Source organism: Staurois parvus, unplaced genomic scaffold (assembly GCF_062004578.1).
Source record: "Staurois parvus isolate SC_StPar_1 unplaced genomic scaffold, SC_StPar_1.0 ptg001197l, whole genome shotgun sequence".
NCBI lineage: Eukaryota > Metazoa > Chordata > Amphibia > Anura > Ranidae > Staurois > Staurois parvus.
Window position 1 is genome coordinate 1,062,495 of NW_028318993.1, and position 6,456 is coordinate 1,068,950.

General features: G+C 41.8%; 1 pseudogene; it reads right to left on the reverse strand.

Annotated features, from left to right (window-relative positions):
• Window positions 1–867: 867 nt before the first annotated feature.
• LOC149438293 (kelch-like protein 5 pseudogene) lies at window positions 868–2,840 on the reverse strand (annotated as a pseudogene).
• Between the last annotated feature and the right edge of the window lie 3,616 nt (window positions 2,841–6,456).

The following is a 6,456-nucleotide window of genomic DNA, read 5'->3' on the forward strand; positions in this document are numbered from 1 at the left end:
GTGCCATTATTACAGTGTCAGTGTTTTTTTTTTTTTACTTATCACTGTATTGGTGTCACTGGGGATGTCAGTGACCCCAAGTCAGTTCCCCCCCAGTGTCAGAATGTCCACCACAGTCCCGCAGTCCCACCATAAGTAACTGATCACTGCCATAAGTCGCTGATTGCCACCATAAGTTGCTGATCACCACTATTAGTATAAAAAAATAATCCAGTATCTATACCGCCATTTGTAATCCTTATAACTTTCATGTAAACCAATTAATTTGCACGTATTCGGATTTTTTTCAGCAAAGACATGTCACAGAATACATTTTGGCCTAAATTTATGATGAAATTTGATTTTTACATTTTTTTACTGGACATGTTTTATAGCAAAACGTTTAAAATATTGTCGGTCTCTTTTTTTATAGCGCAAAAAATAAAAAACACACAGGCGATCAAATACCACCAAAAGAAAGCCCAATTCATGGCTAAAAAGGGGTGTAAATTTCATTTTGGTGCAGCGTTGTATGACCGCGCAATTGTCAGTTAAAGTAATGCAGCACCATAACACAAACCGTTTATGGAACCACTTCCTGACCACCCTATAGCAGAAATACTGCTACAGGGCGGTACAGGTGCGCAAAATCACATATATATATATATATGTATATATATATATATATATATGTGTGTGTGTGTGTGATTCGAGCTTCCGTGGTTTTCACGCCCCTCTCAAATGTCAGTACACCAGTCATCACATTTAATCCCTTGATTGCCAGGAACACGCTCATACACAATAAACCTCCATTTTTAGTATAGTGTCTGAACGGATCAATATCTTTGATCAGATCAGCACTATAGCAGCGTTAACATTAGTATAGTAGTAGCATTTTATTTAAAACATTCACCAAAAAAAAGCGTATTGTATCAATAAATATGCCATGGATCAGCTCTTTGGAAAGGTTTGTGCAGATGATATATAAAACTTGCAGGCTAAAGTTTCACTGTAACCAAACATGCTCCGGCTCTTCCAAGGCACAATGGGGCAACCTGGCTCCATTCATTTGACTGTGGATCGTAGGCTTCCACATTATTAAGGTAACTTTGTCCATCATAACCACCAACAGCATAAAGCTTGTCACCCAACAGGCAGACTCCTACTGCATCCCTGCTAATGCTCATGGAGGCCACTGAAGTCCACATGTCTGTTTTGGGGTCATATCTTTCTACACAGTCTGAAAGGCGAGATATTAAATTAGAAGCTGGAGCGTCATGTCCTCCAATTGCATAGAGGAAACCATTCCATGTGGTGACCCCAACTCCACCCCTCCTCTTGGACATCTGCGCACACAGGGTCCACTTATTGGGAATGATAGTAATAAATAGTAAGCGCTCATAAATAGTGCAAGCAGCTGAACATATAGGAAAACACATAAAAAGTCCCGAAATACATATGCAAGAGAAATGCAGCGCTCTAAAATTAGTATTGGAAATAGTAGACACAGTCCAGTAAAACAACAGTGCTCCTTGTTTCCCAGTGTGAATGGTAGAATTTTGCACTAACCAGAACGCACATGGGTAATGCGCATATATGTGTAAATCCTGAAGATCCTTTTCTCCACTTAAGGCTGGTCAGGTATATGGCTTGGAAGAATGGAGATCCTACGCCCTCATGTGGTGGGAAATAATCCAGCAGGTCAAAGCTATGACGATCCAGATGAACCTCCACAGGAACTGGCACAGGAATCCCAAGGGCTACAAGGATGGAAAAGCTCCTCACAGGAGACACAGGGGAGCACTCATAGTGTAGTAATTTAAAACTTTATTTGAAAGCAGCAGGGTCCACTTATTGGTGTGAGGATCAAAGCATTCTACAGACTTGAGGCAAGAACTTCCATCTCGACCACCCACCGCATAAAGCTTTCCACCAAGGACAGCTACACCAACTGTGCTTCTTGGTGTAGACATGCTAGCTACAAAATTCCACTGCCTGGCTTGAGGATCCCACCTCTCCACTGTGTTCAAATAACTCCAGCCATCGTGACCACCAACAGCATACATGGGACCTTCTAAAACCGCCACACCCAGACCATGCCGATGTGTGGACATAGGTGGCATGACACTCCATGTTTTTGTTTTGGGGTTATAACACTCCACAGTGTTTAGTGTTTTCAGCCCATCTCGCCCTCCAACTACATATAGCTTTTCATCCAACACGGCAACACCAAACTGGAGCCTTCGTCCATTCATGTTGGCTACTGGGGTCCATGTGTTGGTACGCAGATCATACTTTTCAATGCTTGTAGCTCCTTTGGTTGCATCCATACCCCCAACAGCAAAAAGCATGCCCACCGTTGACTTTCTAGGCTTTGTACGAGGGCTCTGTAACATTGGTCTCCTCTCAGGCAACAAATGATACTTCATAGCTTCCATAATGAGCTTCTGACATTCAATGTCATCTCTAAACAGTGCATTATTCTCCATGTCTGCAAGAAACTGTGGTGCCAACAGGGGTAAACGGATAAAAGCCAGTAGTTTGCTAAGGTCCATTCTCCTTTGTTCTACATCATGCCGTACCCAGGTGAGCAAGGCATTCAAGATGGTTTCTTCATTAGGAATGTTCATATCATCACTTGCTAAAAGTTTAGAAATTTCAGCAGCTGGCAATAATAGAAACTCCTGATTTCTTATTACTTCCATGAAATGTTCCATTGTGTAATTGTGGGCCACTTTGTGCAAATCCATACATCCTTGCGCATCAGCAAAAGAGCGAATTCCCAGGCAGTTGGAAGGGTGTAGCTGCTTCATTAGAAACTTACAGCAAGCTTCAACTACCTGTGAGAGTTGTAGAAGGCAACATTAGTATAGTGTCCCCAAAAATGCAGCGTTAGCGGGATCAGCCCCAGCACCTGCCAGCACCTGTGTTTAGCCCCTACACTTACCCCCCCCCCTTTCTCCCCCAGCAAGTGCTGTGTCAGTAGGGCACTGTCACTTGATACATTGCACACAAAATCGCAATGTTCGCAGAATCCGGCCTGATCTCTGTTAGCACTTGCCTATAAATTTTGATGACTCTCATTTGCAGCAGAGTGCCAGTACTAGTGCCGCGATACCTTTTGGTGAACTGACAAGCACCAGCAGTCTGGTGCATCCTTGCCTACGTCTTAGATTGTAAGCTCCCAGGATCAGGCCCTCCTAACCCTCTTGTTTTGAATTGTATTGTTGCTGTATTGTCTCCCGTTATATTGTAAAGCATTGACCAAACGGCGCTATATAAATCCTGTATAATAGGAATAATAATAATAATAATACCAGCACTGCAGTATGACTTGGTGACGTGGTGAGTCCCATAAGTGCAGTACAAGATGGTGCGGTGGTGAGCACAAGTATTGTCCCGCAATCACCAAGAATTCACACACGGGCCCGTAGAGCCCCTAGTATCCTTTCGGATGTGCTTGCAAATCCCGATTGGCCCACAAATTCTGCAGCACCCGTACTTCCCCCATTCACTGCCCAACCCGGAATTCAGGTGGAAATAGCAAATTTAACTCCTCCCCATGATTTTTTGGAGCTGTTTTTTGTGGAAGATCTGTATGCATTGATTGTGGATCAAAGAATTTTATATGCATAACAGTGTATCGCTGCCAACCCAAATTCAAACCTTTCCAGACCATTCTCATGGAAACACATTACGGTTACTGAATTTATATTTTTTTAGGGCCTAACCCTCAACATGGGCATTACTAAAAAAATGAATTGCGGTTGTATTGCTCCACAGACCCAATTCATCATATGCCATGTTCTCTGTTGCCATGGCCAGGCATAGATATGAGAGTATAATGTGTTTTTTGCATTTCAACAGCAACACACTCTGTCGTCCTCGAGGTGACCCTGAATTTGACCGGCTACACAAAATTCTGATTTAAATCACCTTAACCAAAAATGTGCCGATGTCTATACTCCCCAGCAAAAAAATCTGCGTTAATGAGTCCCTCATTAATTTTTCTGGCCGCCTTGCATTCAACAATTTCTCCCCTGTAAGCGTGCCAGATATGGGGTCAAGATGTAGAAGACCTGTGAGAGGACAACAGGCTATACTTATAAGTTTCGGATTTACAAGAGGAAAGATAGTCACATGGAGCCCCCTGGATGCCCAGACTACATGGGGAGTAGTGGCAAGATAGTTTGGGACTTGGTGTCATCCTTTTTCCATATGGGGTACCAGTTATACATGGGCAATTTTTATTCAAGCGTTCCACTATTTAGCCATTTGTACAATCTTGGAACTGGCGCATGTGGCACCGTGTGACCTAATGTGTGCCCACCATTAGAAGTGGTTGGATGCAGGGTGGTATATTTTAATGGTGGGCATACCAAACATTTTGTTTGGCAGAGATTTCTTCTTTTTTTTTCATTCAGTCCACAGGCTGCATAAAAAAAAAATAGAACATAGCATATATACCCAACAAGGACCAGCGATGTACTGGTACATCACTGGACTTTGAATGGTTATACCAGGATGATGCCTACAGCTGCAGGCATCATCCTGGTATAATTTTTTCAGCTATCAATCGGCTTTCATGTCAAAGCAACCCTAGTGGATAATTAGCTGCAGGATTGCTTTTACAAGCAGCTGGAGACAATGCCCCCTCCCCTTCTGCCTTCCACGGCCTTCTCGGGCAGTCCCAAGCCATCAGGGGAACCTGAGAATGCAGCCGGTGTTTCTGCCAGCTGACCATAGAGCTGATTGGAGACCAGAATGGTGCCAATCATCTCTATAGCCTAAGAAATCAGAAGCTACGAGCATTTCATGACTTCAATTTCACAGGATATAAACAGCGCCATTTGCAAATTGGGATAGCATCTGATCACACCGATCTTGGTTTGATTAGATAATGCAAGGGAAGAGGAGATATCTAGAGTCTGATAGACCCCAGATTTCTCAAAAAAGAATATATGACAATGCCCATTGAAGTTATAGGGGATATTTGCATTCCCTGTGATAGCATTAAAAGTGATAAAATAAACTAAAGGAACAGTGTAAAAATAATAAAAAAAATCACAATAAAAAAAAAAAAAAGGACCTTCGCCCCCCCCTGCGCACGCGCGCACCTGCGTTTGTGAACATAGACCCTGTGCCAGTATGGCACCATGCATGTGAGGTATCGCCACGAACGTCAGATCAAGGGCAGTAATTCTAACACTAGACCTCCTCTGTAAATCTAAAATGGTAGCTTGTAAAGGCTTTTAAAATGTTGCCTATGAATATTAAAAATGTATGCAGTTTGTCGCCATTGCACGGGGCATGCACAGTTTTAAAGCATGTCATGTTTGGTATCTATTTACTCAGAATACCATCATCTTTTATATGCTACCAAATAATTGGCCAATATATTGTGTTTTTGTACATTAAAGGTAAAAAAAGTGTATTGTTTTTTAAAAAATTGCATTTGAAAAATCGCTACGCGAGTACTATGTGACATAAAAAATTGCAGCACCCACCATTTTATTCACCAGGGTGTTTGCTTAAAAATATATATAATGTTTGGGGTTGAAATGAATTTCCTAGCAAAAAATACAGAATTTTTTTATGTGAACAAAAAGTGTCAGAAAAGGCTTGGTCTTCAGGTGGTTAGAAGAGTGAGTGATGTGTAGCATAAACTTATAATCCTGGGGATAAAATGCCCTCACCCCCCAAAACGACTCTTTTTTGGAAAGTATTCACCTCAAACTATTTGCTGAGATGCATGTTGAATCAATAGAATAATTTATTTTTTTACCACAAGTTTTTGGAAAATGACAAACAAAAACTTTTTTTTGTTTACACAAAATTGTCACTTAAATGATTTATTGCTCACACATGCCATGGATATATGCCATGGGTATATGTGGAATTACTCCCCAAAATACATTCTTCACATTCTTCTACTTCTCCCGAGTATGGGGGTACCACATGTGAGAGACGTTTTGGCAGTCTAGCCAAGTACAGGACCCCAAAATCCAATAAGCACCTTCGGGCTTTTAAAGGGCTTTATTTCCTCCTTACACTTCCTGACTACCTATCACAGTTTCGGAGGCCCTGAAATGCCAGGATAGCACCAAACCCCCAAATGACCACTTTTTGGAAAGCAGACACCCCAAGGAATTTGATAAGAAGAATGGTGAGTATTTTGAAGATCTCGTTTGTTGCCACAAGTTTTTGGAAAATGAAGAAAAAAAACAAAAACTTCTTTTTTCTTTTCTTTTTTTATATTTCAAAACCTTGTGAGAAAAAATGAGAGCTGCAAAATACTCACCATGCCTCTTTTTAAAATCCTTGGGGTGTCTACTTTCCAAAAAGGGGTCATTTGGGAGGGGGGTTGGTGCTATCCTGGCATTTCAGGGCCTTCAAAACTGTGATAGGTAGTGAGGAAGTGAAATGAGGAAGTTACGCACCTTCAGTGTTTCAAAGTGGTCATTGGATTTCAGGCTC